Raw genomic sequence first — 21,013 nt, forward strand, 5'->3', positions numbered from 1 at the left:
AACTTTTCATGATATGCTAATTTTTTGAGACAGGAATTTGGGGTTTTCATGAGCTGTATGCCAAAATCATCAGTATTAAAACAATAAAAGACCTGAAATATTTCAGTTGGTGTGCAATGAATCTAAAATATATGAAAGTTTAATTTTTATCATTACATTATGGAAAATAATGAACTTTATCACAATATGCTAATTTTTGAGAAGGACTTGTATACTGTGAATGGCTACCATAGTCTTCTAAGGTACATCAAAGAATACATGGTATTACCATATGTCCAAAAAAGTTGGTATTTCATGGTTCTTGTTCAAAATTCCTGACTGAAGAGAGATATATTGGAGTACTACACACGCATGTTGAGAAGCAGAAAGAAATATTGAGAATGAGCTATTTAATAAATCGCATTATACTGAAAAGTCTATATGTCAGTTTGGCAGCTGAGGTTTAGTCAAAGTAGAGTGAATTGTCAGTATTGTGGGATGAATTTCTCATATTCCACACCAAAAACACACACACACTCAGCAGGGTGATGGTCTCTCCCGGGTCAGGAGGTACATGGGAATTATCACTTTTAGAGACTCTCACCTGTTTCCTTTGTGACCATACAAATCTCTGTGTCCCACATCCAACATGTGAAACTGCTGTGTGTGTGTGTGTGTGGACTCAAACATATGTCTTTCAGATGGTGTCTGTCACAGTGATTTAATGTTCAGGAGTGTGTGTGTGTGTGTGTGTATGAATATATCAATATATCAGATTGCAATTGATATTGGAATTGTATTTGTTGGGCAGTTCAGTATAATGTTTATAAAGGTCATTAACAGTACATTCCTTCTAATCTCTTACAGCTTTAGAAAATTTTATACAATATAACTTGAACCTTGTAGTTACCTCATAGGTTTCCATTAGTCGGCGGTAAAATTTTATGCAAATGAAAATGTACGCTAATTCAAATACTGCCATAATTTGCTTGATACTTAATTTACTTGTTCAATTTAATTTTTCGTGGCACACAATTTAGTTTTAGTTTTTTTTGTCAGAAATAATGGATTCAGAAATCAGACATTGTTAAAAAGAATTTAATGAATTACATAAGCATTATAAAGTCAAGATCAACAAGCTCTCACCTCGCACTTATTTCTAACATACCTTGATGTAACAAGATGGGAACTACTGGAAATTGGAATAATTATGTATGTGAAAGAAAGCACTGAGTTCAGCATGGGATTACTGTATATCTGAAGAGGTTTCTCTGACTCATCTGTGAGTATTTTCCCCTGTCAAATCACTTTTACTTGTTATAAAATTAGGCCTTCTGCACCATCCTGCCTTAAAGCGATACTTTACCGCTTTTTTCGTATTAAACTGTTATTCCCTTAACTAAGGCGAGTTGATACATCCCTCTCTCGTCTCAGTGCGTGCACTTAATCTCTCTGAAACATTTGATCTATGCCACAGAGTCAGCGCGTCCACGAAGCTTTCTACAGCGTTGTTTGCAGGGCGGCAAGAGCGAATGTTGGCGCTCTCGCCGGCGGCGGTGTGAACGCACGGTAACACTCGGTCCTGCTCTGCTTCATACTACAGTAACGTTAATAATCGCATCCATCAACATGATTTCTGACAGAATCCTATCACGATTATTATTTTGAATAGGCGACCTCTAGCAGACAGAAAAGTTACATAGTGCACATTTAAGAATCATAAATCACAAAAGTGGTCATAAATTATTTGTGCCACTGATTATTTATTTCCTTATTTGCACACACTGTCTGCAACCTTTTAAACTGAGTTGCTAAAAGAAATTACAAATCAGGTAATGATGCAAATATTGCCTCAAAATTGCAATTTGCACAGTGCAATTCCTGATTGATGGGGTCTAAGCGCTTCCATTCTGTTGAAAGCAGGTGGTAACTCCATAATGTTAATTGTAATCTATAATGAGGCAAATTTGCATTAAAAAGGAGGATGTATTTGCACATTTAGTGCCTGGTTAAACTGGATTGGTTAATTAGTGAATAAGACAAAAATGTTGGTGCTGAAAGCATGGAACATCTCTTTTTTTTATCTCTTTATTTACTTCCCCTCTCTTTTTTATATAAATGTCAGTTGAACATTGTGCGAGTGATGATCTAAAAGCTTATATAGAGAGAAAGGTCAGTCGTGATGGTTAATTGATTTTATAGTGACATTGGAGGAGAGTGGAAGGAAATTGCTGTCTCTTATGAGTCCCATTTTACCCAGGGCTAACATGACACTGTGACAGTATTATTTGACTCACTAGTCTGGGAAAGGCGGCTATCATATTGCTATTATATCACCCATCCACAATCATTTAGATTACACACACAATTCTCTCACATCAATTACATTATTATACCCAAAGACATTCGCAGACAAACTGAGGATTGTAATGCAAAGCCTATAGCAGGAGCGACGTACATTCACACTAGCACATCCACTGTTTAGGTGGAGATTGGGGTTTTATTGGCCGAGCCGGTGGAGCGGGACTGCAGGATAATGGGTAGTTATCCAGGCCGCCGTTTCGGCTTGCCAGAGCACTGAGTCTTTACGAACAAAACGCAAGAATCGCTGTAATCGGAAGCTAAACAGGAATTTTTCCGAGGGCGCAGAGATGTTTAGCCCCCTGCTGATTGGCCTGGATACCAGGGGCCCGAGCAATCTCCTTCCACTTTACAGAGAGAGAGCATTGTCAAGGTCAGCTGAATGTAAAGTCAGATTGAAAAGGAGATAGGAGGGAGATGCTGTTAGATTCACTATATCTTTCTGTTCTCTTTCCATTAGAGTGACTCATATTCAGTCTGACACTAGACTTTAAACCTGGAGACGGTGGATAACGCGTGAACAGAGGAAGCTCACAGCTGTCACTCATGATGATTGATCGGCAGGGGCATGTATGACGTTCACTAGAGCTCAGAAGCGCCCCGGTTGTACATTTATGAGTGTGTGCTTATGCATAAATCAATTACTTTAGACAGAGTAACAGACTTAAGACAAGATAGCAGAAAAGGTTTTATTTTAGTTTTTGTTTCGTTTTGTTTTTAAGAGTGATAGTAAAGTAATGTCAATAGAATATAGAGTAAAGTAAAAGTTGATATTTATGTTTATACAATAATAAATATGATTTAATGCCATAGAGTAAGGATTTTCATTATTTTAGACGGCATGGACCCCCAAATATAATCTTGTGTGAGGGACCCCATCCTAAAAATGAAAAGGCATATGTCTATAATAAACACCCCATTATTATTATTATTTACTCTTTTTTTTTCTCTAGACTTTTCCACGGACCCCCTCTCTTGCGGCCCCCTGGGGGTCCAAGGACCCCAGTTTGAAAACCCTACCATGTCTTTAGATTTATGAAAAGTGTTTACATTTCAGTGTGTTACGACATAACCAGCTAGCCGCCGTTATAATACTGTATCTGCAGTATTGTCATATCTTGTCTTAAATGTGTTTAATGATTGAGATCTCAGTTAGTTCACCTTCTGTGCTCTGAAATCAATAGCTGTCATTGTCTATCAGTAGGAGACATATGAACTACACAAAAACACACACACATTTAATACATTGCCATTTCAGATTTAAAAAACAAAATGACAATTTCTTTATTTATTAAGTGATACATAAAGATCCTGTTTTAAAGATAGTATAGGCTTCAAACTGCAGTATAATTAGTCTATGTACTCACACAATGCATATTATCAAGCCAATGTTATATATAGTTATATAATAATATAATTTAATAATATAGTTGTCAAAATCAAAAGACTAATATGATACACTGCTATTTAAAGTTTTTTTTAATTATTTTTTTAAAGAAATTGATACTTCTTTTTAGCAAGTAAGGATTAAGTGTTTAGCAAGGAAGGAGCAATGGCTGCTGAAGAGGAGTAAATTACATTCCAAAATATGTTACAATGGAAATTAATAATATTTAACAGTATTACTGCATTTTCTACCAAATAAATGCAGCCTTTGAGCATAAGAGGTTAAATATATTACAGCACCCAAACGTTTGAATGGTAATGTGAAAAAATAAGTTTGCATTAATGTGGTCAAAACATGCATGCATTAAAATACATTTTCTAAAGTGTCTTAGTTCAGTTGACTGTTTTCATTGTTAAAAGCATTGATTAACAAAGATGCGTGTTTTAATGCCATTAAGTCATCACTGACAACTCGGGTATACGTTATGCATGAATATACCAAATGAAAATTGTGATACCTTAAATGGCAGTAAATATGAGACTTTTGCATTTTAAACACCATTAGTGTACATTAGTTTGTTCTTGAAAGAGATATGCCGCTTTTTATGTTAATGCATGTTACATTTATCATTAGTGCAAATGTATATAATTGAACTAAAGGGATAGTTCACCCAAAAATTAAAATTAGCCCATGATTAACTCACCCTAAAAGTCATCATAGGTGTATATGACGTTCTTCTTTCAGGCGAGTTATATTAAAAATGTCCTGGCTCTTCCCAGCTTTGTAATGGCAGTGACTGTTGGGTCATTTTTAAAGTTCATAAAGTGCATCTATCCATCATATAACTGCTCCACATGGCATGGGGGGTGGGTGGCCGGACCTTCTGAAGTGAAGCAACGCATTTGTGTAAGAATAATATATTTAAGACTAGCTTACGGGGAATCGCCTTCCATATCCAACTTACAGAAAAAGTGTAGTGCCCATGCCTCTCGCAGTTCAAAATGCTTACGCTACGTCTGACAACACTGCACACCAGTTACGCTCGTCAGACATATAGCGTAAACATTTTGAACTGCACTTTTATGGACTTCAAAAATGACCCAATGGTTACTGCCATTATAAAGCTTAGATTAGCCAGGTCATTTCTTATATAACTGATTTTATTCATCTGAAAGAAGAATTTCATATACACCTATGACTTGAGGGTGAATAAATCATGGGCTTATTAAAATGTTTGGGTGAACTAACCCTTAAAGGTGCACTATGTAGTATTTTTGCAGTAAAATATCACGAAAAAAAAAAACTAGTAGGGGTGTTATATATTTTGTTCAGTTGAGTACCTACAATACCCCAAATGTTTCCAACTATTTGTAAATTGTGAGAAAATTGCTATTTTAACTATAAGGACTGGGACGTTTCAGCATAGCGTTTGAGGAAGTCGCCTGTCGATCGTGTCATATCTGCGTTACCCTCGGTTTCGGGTTTTATTTGGCAGGAGCGCTTTACTCTTAGCAGTGTGAACAAGTCAACACACGGAGTAACGTCATAACATCATTTTCAACACACTTAAATGTATCTAATATGAAAAACAGAGCTGCATTACCTCATAATCATAACCGGAAGAGCGGGTCAGTGCAGGCGCCCGTGGAATGTGTCCCATCCCGTCATAATATAAGTCCCGGTGTTCGCGAGCAGTGTGTTTGCGTAACAATCGCTCCAGCGGCCGTGCTCAGCTCCACAACACTCGGTCCTGCTCTGCTTTAAACTACAGTAACGTTAATAACCGCATCCATGAACGTGATTTCTGCCCACGATCTTCATGTCCCAAGATGCTGTGCTCAAACTTGGCATCATCAAACTACGCCTTTGTTTTGAATAGGCACCCTCCAGTCGACGGAAAGTTGCATAGTGCACCTTTAATATGTGTTTTAGGGATATGTTTCATTTGTCAGATTCAAGCCCATCTGATGATTTTGGATCGAATCAAAGCGGCATCCAATCATCACACAATTGCCAAAAGATTAACTTTTGAATGCACTTTGTTTAAGTCATTTGGCAACATAATTTATCTGACAATATGCAGGAAAGGGGGGACTACATCAATCCAACCTAATTTCAGCAAATTAAGGCTGCAACAACCCTTATCTAGACCTTTGGTCTTCATTGGTTCTGACCAATGCAAATTTAGCTGGTCTTGGCTGGGGTTTTTTCCAGCAGTTTGCTTTTGCATTTCAGATACACGGCAGTCAAATTAAAGCTTGTTCGAAAGCCAAGTACCTACTTTGATTCTGAGGGAATTAACATTACCGAGTGTGTTAGATAAATTAAACGGCGGATTAATTGATTCATTGATAAATGTAATGACGTTCCTTTTACGTGCGACATCTCAGTGGCAGAGTCTGCATAGTTTATTCATCTACTGGGATACGAGAACTGACAGTAATTACTGCAGATGAGGCGACTGACAAGCTTATCAAACGGGATTCAAAAACCAGCAGCAACATCAAAGAGGTGCAATTTATACACATCAAATAACAGCTTTAGCCCTCGGTGCTTCACTTACACACTTGCAGCGCATCAAACAACTTAAGTGCCTGTGCTTCACTCCAACAATACATCTGTCTCTCTCTCTCATGGCAATCACTCGAAGTACCAAAAATACCTTGTGGGACATATATCAAATACTTTTTAGGAAAAATCAAGAGTGACAAACCATAACGTGAACAAACCTGAATGCTTACTATTCACCTGAAATAATACTGTGAGAGGTTATAATATTAAACTTTGGCTACATATTTAGAATTTCAGTAAATCATTGATCAGTCAAATGTGTTCGATTGTATTACCATCCAGCTAATACTAAACTAATCAGAATATAAATGACTAAAAACTGTTTTTTATTGATCGAAGTTTTTAGAGATGGGCAGATTGAACAATAATATAATATTTGACTTAATTAACAGCAAATTAAGCTTTGAATGTAAGTGTGTCAGTAAAGGGTTTTGTTGAAGCTCCTAAAATGATCAAGTTTACTTAAAAAATATGACCCTAAAGGGAAAGTTTACCCAAAATAAGCAGTGTGTGTGTGTGTGTGTGTGTGTGTGTGTGTGTGTGTGTGTGTGTGTGTGTGTGTGTGTGTGTGTGTGTGCGTGTGCGTGTGCGTGTGCGTGTGCGTGTGCGTGTGCGTGTGCGTTTGCGTGTGCGTGTGCGTGTGCGTGTGCGTGTGCGTGTGTGTGTGTGTGTGTGTGTGTGTGTGTGTGTGTGTGGTGTGTGTGTGTGTGTGTGTGGTGTGTGTGTGTGTGTGTGTGTGTGTGTGTGTGTGTGGGCATGTTTTTGTGACATATGAGGACACAAATGTGTATAATGACATGGGTATAAAATAGGTATTACAAGGAGAGGTTGAAATATGAGGACATTGGCCATGTCCTCACTTTTCAAAATGCTTATAAATCATCCAGGATGAGTTTTTTTAGAAAGTAAAAATGCAGAATGTTTCCTGTGATGGGTAGGTTTAGGGGCAGGGGTAGTGGCAGTGTAAGGGGATAGAATGTACCGTTTTGTACAGTATAAAAACCATTACGCCTATGGGATGTCCCCATATGTCACAAAAACAAACGTGTGTGCGTGTGTGTGCGTGTATATCCTGTATATAGAAAAAGCATTGTCTGGCATATATAAATTCATCTTTATAGATGGGGTAAGTGATATCTGGTAACCGTTATTGATATTTCAAATCACCAAAACAAACACGCCCCTACCCCCAAAAAGGGTCTCGGCCCTATTGTGATAGCTCCGCCCCACATGTGCGTAACCCAGGCAACGGCTATGGCAGAATCTGTGTGTAAATAATCCAGGTTGAAAATTCAATGAAAAAGTCACCCCTTCCAATCACAAAAACACAAATTGTTCTTATGAACAACTCGATAAACACGAGCCGACAGTCCAACTAATGGCATATTACAGTTATGACAAGATTAGAGTTATAGCGATCACAAAACACAAACAGTTATCATGAACAACTCGATAGAACACAAGCTTGATAGTCCAGCTAACATAATATTACAGTTATGACAAGATTAGAGTTAAAAGCAATCACAAAAACACAAAAGTCGATAACGTTAGTATACAAGCTCGATAGTCCAACTAACGACATATTACAATTATGACCGGATGGGTTATATAGATGAAAAGAGGAAACAAACATATATTAGGAGTATAGTATCTTACCTGTTGGACCCATTTTGTGAGCTGACACTTGAAACCTTGAAACGCTGAGGGGATTTAGATCCTCCATACGGTGTGGAAATGAACGGATCTTTATCATCGCTGAAGTGAGCGACAATACAATCGCAAATGAACAAACAAGCGAACGTGACACACGAGCATATTCAAGCAAAAGCCAGTATATATTAGTTATTTCTTGGCTAATATCCATCCTGTGTGACTCGTGTTTTGAATAATGAAGCTCACTGAGCCTCTCGTCTCACCATAGACACGCCCCTTTCCTGCTGATTGGCTACAAGTTTGTTATTCCACTCGGTGCTATTTTGAGGCAACTGAAAACGACTGTTCCATTGACCAACAAAAACCTGGTCTAAAGTCAATTGCGCAATATTTTGTGTGATATTTTCGGATCTGCGTTAGTAATATGAGCTTATATGCACAGCGCATATACACAATGCTTATTACAAACACAGGGACGCGCAGCAGCACGCATAAATATTTAAATATTACAAATAAAAGGATTCCTTTCTGGAGAAGTGTACAGTCTTTCGGCTCGCAATTCGCCATGGTGCAACACACCCATTACTCATTAAGAGAATAGGGACAACCCTTTTAGACCATGCGAATGGTGACCGACCATTTTTCATGTCGTTAAACTTGCAAAAGTGGATTCGGACACGCCCTTAGTGCACCTCAACATCCACTTAGATCGTTAAAATAGAGCCCTTAGTGACAGGTAAAATGAAGTCTGCATGAAACAGAAGTTACAATAGTCTTTTCTACCCTATTTTTGATGAATATCTAAGTAAAACAGCTTCTTAAACCAGAAAAAAAATTAGGGTGGGACTTTGTCCATTGGGAATTGATTGGCTGCTATTGGTGGATCTCATGCGATTGACCGGTTGCCCCGCCTTCGCACTAGTAAACACATCATCATGTCGGTGCAAGAAGGAGGGGAGTTATTTTGATTAAAGAGGGCGTATGAATAAAAAATTATAATAATAATGTGCACTTTTTTATAATAAATACTCCAATATTTTATAATATAACATAATATACTCAAATAAATGCTTATTTATATAAAAAAATAAGAACTGTCAATTTTGATTTCATGCTGACTTTAACAACACGTTCTAAACAGTAGTTGTCTTTTCCCTTTCACCTCCTGTTTGCCAGTGGAGTTAAGAGCAGGTTTAGAGTAATGTAATATGGCAGTCTGTTTCAATGGACACTAACAAGTGAGTGTGAAAGAAAGGCAGCTCTAATGTCTCAATCATTTACTGCTCATTGGATTCTACCCGAGCTACTCATGGGGCCACTGCTTAACAGAGGAAATGCATGAGTGTAACCATCCGGATCAACTCATTCATGCATCTGAGCGCGCACACGTGTGCGTACATGATTGACATCGTAAGTCGTCTTTTCATTTTACGCCAAGCCGATTTCCTTTGCACTACCCAGAATCCATATCTACATGCGGGCTATCTTTGAGAAACTAGTTGCGTCCCAATTTGCATACTGTCCAACCATGTGCAAGATGACAATTAGCACATCCTAAATGATACGAAAATCGAATGCATTTTCAAAATAGTATGCCTTTAAAAGTGCTTGTGATTGCATGACCTACTACATATTTCTGATGGATTTTCAATGTGTGTGTGTGTATTCATGAATGATTTTTTGGCTACAACACTGCACAAAATAAGGGTTTCTGAAATTATTTTGCAACTTTGAGAGATAAATGGAAAGGAATGCAGCCTCAGTCTGCTAAAAATAAAAAATGTGACTCTGTGAACTCTTACAACATAAACTTGTAAGGTAATGAGATTAGCTTTTGAGCTCAAATAAACAGTATTTGACAAATGGGTCTGTGTTATAACAATATAATTGTATGACATTTGTCATGATATCGGCCCACAGAAGTATTGTATATCACCAGAAATATACATTGGTATGCAGTGCATGTATTTTATTCCTTAACATTATTACTCAGCTTTAACAAAATGTAAATTCTGTAATTAATTACTCACCCTTGTGGTGTTTCAAACCTATAAGACATTTGCTCATCTTCAGAACACAAACGAAGATCTTTTTAATGAAATCTGAAAGCTTTCCTTCCCACCATTTACAACCTACTCAACTACCACTTCCAAGCTCCAGAAAAGTAAAGACATCATTAAAGTAATCCGGAACTCCAGTGGTTTAACCTCAGTTTTATGAAGCAATGCGAGTACTTTGTTTGCCTGTGGAAAAAAACATAACTTTCCACTTTACTTACAAAATATTAATCTCCAACACACGTTCACACAACAACTAAGTCTGCTCCTGTGTCAACACAACGCATATGTGTTGTGATGCTCTTGTAAACTCACGTTGGAGATTAATGTAAATAAAGTGGTAAAGTATTGTTTTTTTACTCGTGTCACTTCATAAAACTGAGGTTAAACCACTGGAGTCTATCGGGTTCCTGATGTCTTTACCTTTCTTGAAAGTGGTAGTTGAATTTTTTTTTTTTTTTTTTTTTTTTTTTACTGAACTAAGCCTTTAAGATCAACATGTTCTTTACTTAAGCTTTACAATACTCTTCCATAGACATATTTATGAGTGCAACAGTTATTTGTTCTCCATCCATAAACCCTAATGCTCAAAATAATGAATTGGTTTGATTTGGTTAAACTTAAATTAAACAAATTAGTTAAATTAAATGAACTTTTATGAGTATTTGGAAATTAATTTTACTTTTGAGTTCACAAAACGGACACATTTTAAGTAATCTGAATGGTGTCATGTTTGGAGTTTTATTAATTTAGATTAACTTAAATTTAACTGAAACTGGACTAGGATTTCCCAGCATGCTTTGCCATGACACTCGAAAGAGAGAGTAAATGCTAAAATGAAGTGTTATTTAGCGATGTTTGTCCATGATAAATGTTAAGTGGGAGCTTTCATTTCCGTTATTTTGTGTTTTGGGTGGTTACCATGGTGACAAGGGGAGCATGAGCTTGGTTTGAGAACAGATATGTTAAACGTTCTACTGTAAATTACTGAACTCTTTCACCAATGGGTGGGTGGTACACTGGGGCGGTACCCTAAGGTACAAAACTAAAAAGGTACTAGTATGTACCTTAAAGGTACTTATATGCACTCTTAAAGTACTGATGTACCCTTTAAGGTACTAATATGTACCATTTAGGAGTGAGTAAGGTACAAAGATGTACCTTTTCACTTTTGTACCTTAGGGTACCGCCCCAGTGACAGCACTGTACTTTTTTTTCTGAGAGTGTATGCTAATGCTATCAAAGCATTGTGTTACCAATAAGCAAGTTTGAATTTACTGAATTAGCTCGTTAAAGCTAGCCAAGTTTCCACTGCTAAAAATATTATGCAGATTACATGGTCATTTTAAGTTAGATGTAAGTTAATCTGATTACCTTATTCTGATTACTTATTCAGGTTTACAGTTCAAAGACATTTGTTTGGAATAATATGCTTTCACAGTATTGTTACTTTAAAAATGAAAAGAGATACATTTGATTATAGCAGTGATTTATAATTTAAGGGAGAATGGTATGAATTCAAAATTATATGGTTATTCAAACGTTAAATTCAACTTCACTTTCAATGTAGCCTGATGAGCCAGACCCACATCAAGATGTTTGGTCTGGAAACTCACCATAGACAGGGCTCAATCCAAGGGGCGGGATAAACGGTTGTCTTTCAAACTCCCTCTGCACGCGATAGGATAGTGCTACAACCAACCAGAGCAACATGAAACTGAGCTTGTTGATAGATTAAACATTCGCCGTATCTGGTCGGCAAAACTCCGAACACATCTTCCCTTTTTAAGAATGACTTCAGTGCCGTTCTTTGTTCTTTTCTCAGAGAAAAGCTTAACTCCAAGTCTTCCAGAATCGCAGTCAAAGCTGATTCGAAAGACCGCCGTTCGTCAGTTTCTGTGTTTACTAGAAGCATTCAAGCGCAACTCTGCCGTCACTATGTTAAGCCCCGCCCACCAACTCTATACACAATGTGATTGGCCTGACCAGAGTTTGGTTTTTACAGCTCAGAACTGTATTAAGAGTTGCTAGACAACACTCGCGGAGTCGCAGCAGATTAGATTTGCTGCCGCTAGGCTGCGTCTAGATTTCTAGGCTAGTTTGAATGTAATCCAGTTTCAGAAGGTGAGCCCGTGTGTGTGTGTGTGTGTGTGTGTGTGTGTGTGTGTGTGTGTGTGTGTGTGTGTGTGTGTGTGTGTGTGTGTGTGTGTGTGTGTGTGTGTGTGTGTGTATGTGTGTGTGTGTGTGTGTGTGTGTGTGTGTCACCCGTTTCACTCTCTGATAGCTGTTAGGTGGTAGATAAAGAGATTGGAGTGTTTTATTGATCTGAGGGTCCAGACTACAGCAAGACCAATGACCTCCAATCAACACCTGCCAAGACAGTTTAGAGCTCACGTTCTGAGAACGCTCACAAGAGCACACACCTATAGATAAACACCCCCAATGGTTTCCTTCCGCATCGACAAGCGCTCAATCAGCTAATCAGGGTTAATAAAGAAGTATGTACAGTCAGAAATGAAATTCAAGCAGCGATTGAAATTGAATAAAGAATTACCACTGGTTGCACTACAGAAACATGGCGTCCTACATTATGTTCATCTCAGTTCCATCCCCTCCTCCCTCTTTACACATTAGTTAGCCAATTACTGAGTGAGACTGGGGAAGAGGTCATATTCTCCAGAGGAGAGGGAAGTGTCAGACACCGCTAGACTTATATGCACGCACACACACAAAAGAAAAAATAATAATTCCAGAGAGATCATATGTGCTTACATATATGCTTATTTGTTTTGATAGTACATTTGTTTATTACATTTGTATAACATGTAACATTTTACAATAAAGTATAAGGCAGAAATAATGTTAATGTCAATTACCAGAGTTGTTAATATAATATAATATAATATAATATAATATAATATAATATAATATAATATAATATAATATAATATAATATAATATAATATAATATAATATAATATAATATGATATAATATAATATAATTAATATCACCAAATAAACATCAAAGAGAACTTACAATTATTCATAAGTTTTGTAGCCTATTTATTTACCATGTATTAATATATATTATATTATATTATATTATATTATATTATATTATATTATATTATATTATATTATATTATATTATATTATATTATATTATATTATATTATATTATATTATATTATATTATATTATTGCATGTTGGCTCCAAAAAACACACAAAATATGTCATAATTTGTACCAATGAACTTGTCTGTTGGTTTATTTTATTCTAATTATAAACTGACTGTATCTTGCTTATTGCAAGGCTAACAAATTCATACATAATGAACATGAAATATAAATCTGAGTTTAAATAATTTTATGATGTGAGAAGAGTGAGGCTGTGGAGTGATATGTGAGAAATGAAACTAGCATACAAAATATATTTGAGGGCGAAAATTTGCTCAGATTGACCAATCAGAATCAAGCATGTAATAAATGTAACTAATAATTATAAACAACATACTATTTTTTGTTTGTTTTTTAAAAGGTAACGGTAACCTTTTCTTAAAACTCTTTTTCTTTCCGTATTACACAATTCTTTGTCTGCTTGGTTCCAAAAATACTAATTGTTCCATCAGGCCAGAGTTGGTCTTTTCGTGTGTGTGTGTGTGTGTGTGTGTGTGTGTGTGTGTGTGTGTGTGTGTGTGTGTGTGTGTGTGTGTGTGTGTGTGTGTGTGTGTGTGTGTGTGTGTGTGTGTGTGTGTGTGTGTGTGTGTGTGTGTGTGTGTGTGTGTGTGTGTGTGTGTGTGTGTGTGTGTGTGTGTGTGTGTGTGTGTGTGTGTGTGTGTGTGTGTGTGTGTGTTATTAGACAATCAGTTTCACCGCCTTGCCAGTCCACTACCCACAATTCCAGTGCTGCACTGGGACTTTCCTGATGAAAGAATGTGAGTATGTGGTTGTCTATTAAGATATGTAAATTTCTAATCTCTCAAAGCCCGCTTTCACACCATCCTCTCCCTCTTTCTCTCTCCCACACTCTTCCCTCGCTTCTTTTTCTCTGCCTCTCGTGTCAACAGCAGTATTATAGTGATTTGTGTAGTGTATTTCAGAACTGTCTTTTGAGAGCACAGCTCATTGCTAATTAGAATCATAGAGGATGAACAAAGCTGGATGTCAGGCTTTAATTAGTACACGGACAAACGTATATTTCAGCGCACACGCTCTCTAGGCAGGTATTCACAAACACTTTATGCACTAACACTTAAAATGCAATTATACTTCTGCCAATCACACATCGCTGTCGTCACTGTCTGCAGCAGCTGCACTGGTGTCACTGTAATGCCTCAAATCTTCTGCCGAACCTTCTGGGTGTCCTACTGGACATGAGTGCAAAACATTCCCACAAGAGCCATGGAAAAATTCAACAAGAGCCATGGAAAGACAAATGAGATTAAAAGGACACAGATAGGTGTGGACAGCATAGGACATGCATCATCAAAAATCAATGACTCATATAAGGTAAAGCTAAATATGGACGCGTACTATAGGTTATGCACTGTCAGAAAAGCGATGCAAATTGATTTATGTTAATGTGGATGATGCTTTGTAGGGCTGTAGATGGAAAATTATCTGGATTGTGAAAGTGTTGTTTTGGTTGTAATTGTGCCCATCCTTACTAAATAAATATACCAATCAAAGGTGTAACTAATGTTTTTTTGTTTTCTTTCACTAAGAATACCTTTTTTTTCCACTTAAAAAAAAATACAGTAAAACTGTAATGTTGTAAAATGTATATATTTTTTATTCCAGTATATTTAAAATGTCATTTATTGCAAGTAAGATTTTGAAATATCCAGCAATTAAAAAGCTTGACAGCTACATTGGCGTATTAAAGTGATAGGTCACCCAAAAAAATTTAAATGATCCCGTCATTTACTCATTCTAAAGCTATCCTACACACACACACACACACACACAAATTCAGGTCTCCAATTGAAAAAAAATTTGCGACTGATCACATCTATATTTTTTAGTTGGCCAAATTGAATTTCTGAATTAAATTGAATCAATTGACAGAAATTCAATTTGGCCAACTGAAAAATTTAGATGCAATCAGTTACTTGAAATTTTTCAATTGGAGACCTGAATTTTTTTTATAGTGTAGGTGTATATGACATTTCTTCTTTCATTGTAATGGCAGCCAAAAATTTGAAGTCCAAAATAGTGCATTCCTCCATCAATCAAAAGTAATCCACACGGCTCCAGGGGGTTAATGGAGGCCTTCTGAAGCAAAGTGATGCATTTGTGTATGAAAAATATACAATTGTAAAACTTTATGATGTCAAATATCTAGCTTCCAGCGGACCGCGTTCCATATTCAACTTAAGAAAGTGTAACACCTCTCATTATTCGAAACGCTTGCGCTACGTAGGACGTCATCATCACTCCAGTTACGCTTTTTTCGTAAGTTGAATACGGAACGCAGTCCGCCAGAAGCAAGATATTTACTTTATAACATATCATTATAATGCTTGGAAAAGCCAGGACATTGTTTTATATAACTCTGATTGTATTTGTCTGAAAGAAGAATGTCATTCACACCTAGGATGACTTGAGGGTGTGTCTTAGGTCAAATCATGGGGTAATTTTCATTTTTGAGTGAACTATCCCTTTAAGAGATGACAGAGTTCTACTATTATAATGCAACATTCAGACATAAAAGATAGCTAATAAAACTGGGGAGAGAAAAATGTAACTGTGTAAAGCATGTTCACCAGTTTATGTACAATCAGCTCCATTTATAGATTTTGTTTTAGCACACTGGCTTATTTTCAGACTATATAATGAAAGTAAATTATCGCTAACTTTGCTCTCAAGGGTGTTTTTCATAAATGTCAAGTAAGGGTAAATATACATTTTTAGGTAAGTTGTCAAATGTTTTATATGTTGTTTAAAATGTTCGAAAACGTAACTTAAACGTTGTATATATTAACATGTGTTGAAATTACTATGGACTTTTCTTTAATCAAAATGAAAAAAATATTTAATAATTCTGAAAAAGAATACATAGGGAATAACTGACGATGACCAACAATTGAACTGAAGCAGACAGGAAGTACTTATACACCAGGGAAATAAGCTAATTAAATGACAACAGGTGAACAAAATGACTAATCAAACAAACTGAGAAACTAGGTCATGACAAAGAACAAAGGTAACTGAAGAAAACAAACTGAAAGTCCATAATCATGACAGTACTCCCCCCTCCCGGAAGTAACTGAACATCCCACTGCATATAAAGGGAGGGGGCTTTGGAGGTGGGCATGGAGCTGCTGATGGACAGAAAACTGGACAGAGACTCGGTCCCAAATCGGTAAAAGATATCAGCGCTATATTTGGACCTCCAGAGGATTCAAAAACTTCAGTGGAAGAGAATGAAGTTGCGTCATCCATAATTTTTTATGGCCTATGAGGCGGAGACAAGGAAGTCCACGGCGGAGACGGAGCCAAGACTGACCAAGGCTGATCCGGAGGGACAAGGGAGCCCGGAGGAGTCCCAGGGCTGGCAGATCATGGCAGAGTCAAGGGAATGCGGAGCTGGCAGGCTGACAGGCTGAGGTGGAGACATAGGCCTGATGTGAAGCCGGGTACTCAGTTAGTGGACGGGCCTGAGATGGAGCCGAAGAGATGCATGGAGCAAGCAGCGGGGGCAGAGCTACGGAGAAGCTACATCTCCAACCTCCAGGAAATCGGCCATTTTAAACAAACACCGAACAGAGAAGAGACTGCCGTCAAAAAGACAACGCAACAGAGCTCGTAATAAAACAAGAATCAACATTAACTTGGATTACATTTGGAGATGGCGAGAACTAAGGGATTTGTTTTATTACTCAACAGGTGAGTAAGGTATTTAAACAGATAAATTACAATATGTAGCTCTCTAATGGAGTTCACTGTAAAGCATTATCTATTGTGAAGGTCATTTCATTATGTTTTTTGTAGCGCTGTGCTGGAATGTATTTTCAAAGTAGTGTCGTGTCTATGAATGGATAATGCTATAGTTACAACTTCAGCTGGTCAGTGTGAGATCTTTTCCATCTACACTGGTCATATATTTTAAGCCTAGTAGTGAATGTGTTATGAGAATTATGATAACCATATTCATCCACAAAGTCACACAGAGCTGAAGCACAACTAAAATAAAAGCAAAATGCATGTAGTTAACAAATTAACATTTCTACTGGACAATTTTGTTTTATTACGGTTATCTATACCCCCCTTTTTTAAATTATTTTGTTTCATAATTGTTTACATTCAGCTGAATTGGACGTTTGATGGAAGATTCCTTTGTGACAGCTTATACCACATATGTTCCTGCTATTGGAGGTATTTAATCTTTTATGGTTGGTAACAGTGGGAATGTCCTATAGCCTTTTTGTAGCCAAGGCTGAGTCTATACGGAAATTGACTTTAAAAAATAAAACCACCCTGAGGAATATTCACTGGAGTAAAAAATGTCACAACTAGCCACAATTTCCCTTATAGCCCTATGTAAAAAAAAAAAAAAAAAATATATATATATATATATATATATATATATATATATATATGATATACATAATAATTATTACTAAATCAATGCATGTGACTATTACTAAAACACCTTGCGATATATTTTCATAAATATTTTTTTATACATTTATCTCATTAACCATTAACATTTTATTGCAATTTTGAAGTCATATTAAATCTCCATTTCTTTTCCATTTTTTCACTCTCTCGCGCTCTGCCTCAGGTCTTATAGGTGCTAGACGGGGAGACATTTAATCGGCCGAATCGAGCTTTCATATCTATTACAAAAATCAAATAATGCACCATGATTTACTCCCCCTAGCAACCAAGGCGCAAAGCCATAGCAACTGGCATAGCCCGAGGTGCTAGGTTTAATCAGGTTGAAAATATTTCAATTATTGTGTTGGTTTTGAGTGTGTGGGTGTGTGTGTGTGACCTAACTCGGGATCATTTTGATTTTAACAGGTAGGAGAAATAGTGCGGTAAGAGGAAATGGAATCACCGGCGTTTTACCTTCAATATCTGTTTGTGTTGGAGTGGGTGTGTAGGATCGGTGACATTTGATTCTTGACTTTCCTGACAGAATCTGCGGGCAAAACATCAAATCTTATCCAGCTGATTTTAAATAAGGCTCCTTGCTCACTCTCTCTGTCTTTGTCTCTCTTTCTCTCACTCTCTCTGTTGTTTAGTGTTAAATATTCACGCAGCTCGTTCACAGTCCCTGGAAGATGCATCAGCTCCCATTTAGCACTTGGCGTTTAGGGAAATACCATTCGAAACCTGGAAACCTTCAGGGGCTAAACACAACTCGCAAAGATAACGCATATAAAACGTGTGAGTACACGTGTCTATGCATGTGTTGGTGTATGTGGAGAAGTGTATCTGTGTGTTCTAGTTTGATGTCCTTGGTAGGTTGCACACTAAATGAGCTATGGCTGTTATTACTGTGTCTGCTCACCCTAGCGGCCTGGGCAGAGTTCAACCTGACATTAGTCATGCCTAATACCGCGAACCACTGGAGTGCTTTGCCTACAAGGCCAATAGTACCGCTGCTTTATATTAGCAATATCATTCAGGATTGGTGATAATTAAAGGTAAAAAATGAATTGTTCTGAGAAAATAACCATTTAAACATTGTTTAGTTGGCAGTTAAAATGACATGGATCAAGCCAGTATTAGGCCTTATGTTCAATTAGAACATTTAAGTGGCTTTTATAAACATGCCTTAAAACATTACTAGTCTGCAGATTGAGGAAAAACAATGGGACTGACGGGGACCTGTTATGCCCTTTTTCATTTTTACATGCAGTCAGTGAATTATACGGTTTTACAGTATGTTTTAGGACATTGAAAAAAAATACAACCTAAATACAACAGCACATGACATATTTCACTTTGTCATTATTCACTTAACAAAAATAAAGCCAAAATGGAGAAGCAATGTGTGACAAACTGAATACAGCTTATGATTCAGTTGCTTGCAGAGCCACTTTTAGCAGCAATAACGTAAAGTAGACATTTTCTGTATGACTTTATCTGTGTCTCATGCCGTTCTGGAGGAATTTTGGCCTGCTCTTCTTTGCAACGTTGCTTCAGTTCATTGAGGTTTGTGGGTATCCGTTTATGCAAAACTCTCTAAAGATGACATTCCAGTGCAACACCTTGATTCTTTTCTTTTTCAGGCATTCTGGTGTAGATTTGCTGGCATTCTTGAGATCTTTCTCCTGTTGCATGACCCCAATTTCAATGAACTTTAATGTGTTAACTGAGGCCTTGTCAGAGGTTTAGTTCTTTATTTATTTTTTTTGCATTTCTCGGAGCATTGCACAGTCTGACCTTGGGGTGAATTTAATGGGATGTCCACTCCTGTGAAGATTGGCAACCATTTTGAATGTTTTCCATGTGTGAATAATCTTCCTCACTGTAGAACGATGGTCTTTAAATTGTTTGGAAATGGCCTATAACCCTTCCTAGATCCAACAATTGCTTCTCTAAGATCATTGCTGATGACTTTCCTCCTTGGCATTGTGTTAACACACACCTGAATGCTCCAGACTACCAAACTGACAATACTAATGCTTTTATAGAGGTGGTCACGTTTGCTGATGATTATTTTACCCTCTTAATTCCTATGGATGCAGTGGTGTCACCAATGGCTTTTCCATTTTGGCCTAGGTTTTGTAAAATAATGACACTGTAATATGTCATGATGTTGTTCATCTGAAGTTGTATTTACCTCATTTCAAGACCTGCCGAGGACCGAATGATTTTACGTGAAACTATAGAATTATAAAAGAGTCTCCTTTCTTTTTTACATGACTGTATTTTGCAATATTGCAGCACCTCTTTTCTAGGGTTGGGCATCGTTTTGATTTGAACGATTCTGATTCCGATTCCAATTCTTACTTTCGATTTCAGTTCTTTTCAATTCTTGATTCCAATTCTTAATATGGTCAAAGCTAATATCTTTCATATTAGCTTTGGCCCTGACTCTGGAAGACTTGGAGTTAAGCTTTTCTCTGAGAAAAGAACAAAGAACGGCACTGAAGTCATTCTTAAAAAGGGAAGATGTGTTCGGAGTTTTGCTGACCGGATACAGCGAATGTTTAATCTATCAACGAGCTCCGCTTCACGTTGCTCTGGTTGGTTGTAGCGATATCCTATCGCGTGCAGAGGGAGTTTGAAAGACAACCGTTTATCCCGCCCCTCGGATTGAGCCCTGTCTATGGTGAGTTTCCAGACCAAAACATCTTGATCTGGGTCTGGCTTGTCAGGCTAACACTAAAACGCTGTCATGAGGAAAAGTCCAGCAGAACACACGTTTGCCGTGTTCAGAGAGTTAACCGGACTGAATGAAATTATGCATGTGCATGTCAACTCACTGTCGGTCGGAGAGGAGAGGAGAGCGCAGCTGGTATTGACACTGTAGAAACTGAGTATCGTTGAGTATTATTAACTAAGTATTATTTCAGTATTGATATTTTTGACAACGCTAATTGCACTGTGCCGAACCAGGCTTTTTAAAAGTGAAATAAATCTACACTTCAGATCCGCCCACACGATACGCCTCCAGGCGCTCGTTTTTTTCCGGAAAGACTCGGTACAGCCCATATTTCTTTTATAAATATGATAAAACTAAAGACTTTTCGGAGATATGAAGGATGCAATACTACTCTATAGGTACTCAAGATTGACATGAGATTGACTGAAGTGTTTCACCCCCCCTTTAAGGATTCTAATTTTGTTTTGGAGGTCTTCTAAAATAGGTTTACATTCATCAAGCTCAACAAACTTTTCTCATAATATATTGCAGCGTCAACTCTTTTCTCACTGTGTCTGAAATGTTTCGATCAAATATCCAGTCTCTCTAAATCCCTCCTTTCTGAGAGTCTACTCTTCACTGATTGGTCAGTTTTCCCAGTCTGTTGTGATTGGTCACAC

This window comes from Pseudorasbora parva, chromosome 4, assembly GCF_024679245.1.
Source record: "Pseudorasbora parva isolate DD20220531a chromosome 4, ASM2467924v1, whole genome shotgun sequence".
Classification (NCBI taxonomy): domain Eukaryota; kingdom Metazoa; phylum Chordata; class Actinopteri; order Cypriniformes; family Gobionidae; genus Pseudorasbora; species Pseudorasbora parva.